The sequence below is a fragment of the Trachymyrmex septentrionalis genome, unplaced genomic scaffold (assembly GCF_001594115.1).
Source record: "Trachymyrmex septentrionalis isolate Tsep2-gDNA-1 unplaced genomic scaffold, Tsep1.0 scaffold13, whole genome shotgun sequence".
NCBI classification, from domain to species: Eukaryota; Metazoa; Arthropoda; class Insecta; order Hymenoptera; family Formicidae; genus Trachymyrmex; species Trachymyrmex septentrionalis.
Window position 1 is genome coordinate 3,489,452 of NW_017304438.1, and position 409 is coordinate 3,489,860.

At 31.1% G+C, this 409-nt stretch overlaps 1 protein-coding gene across 1 annotated transcript in view; it reads right to left on the reverse strand.

Moving 5' to 3' along the window:
* Nucleotides 1-409, reverse strand: part of LOC108756845 (probable phospholipid-transporting ATPase IIB) — a 13,882-nt gene that overhangs the window by 11,973 nt on the left and 1,500 nt on the right. The window lies entirely within an intron of this gene.

Here is a 409-nt window from a genome sequence, read left to right on the forward strand (position 1 = left end):
CTAGTAATAATTAAATATCCGTAATAATTAAATATCGTATATAAAAGAGTATAATTACACTAACAATTGCGCTTGTAATTAGCGATATTAGTGACTACTTTTCAGTCACCGATTGCTTTGCTCTAACTAATCAAAAAATAATCGTCAATCGCTAGCGTAATTATGACTTAATACTATCGATCAATAAATCGCAATTCGATGAATATATTGATTTCTCATTAAAAAACTTCAAACGCTAGGCAAGTAAATATGATCGCCGTCCGCGCATTCCTAATATATTGAGACAACCTAAGTCTGCTGTAAACAGTGTGCTATATTCAGTATAGAGTATTTTAAACTTTGCGAATATATTTCAGTAATGGATTCTTCTGCACATTTTACGTCGATTTCTTCCTTAAGCGATAAAATG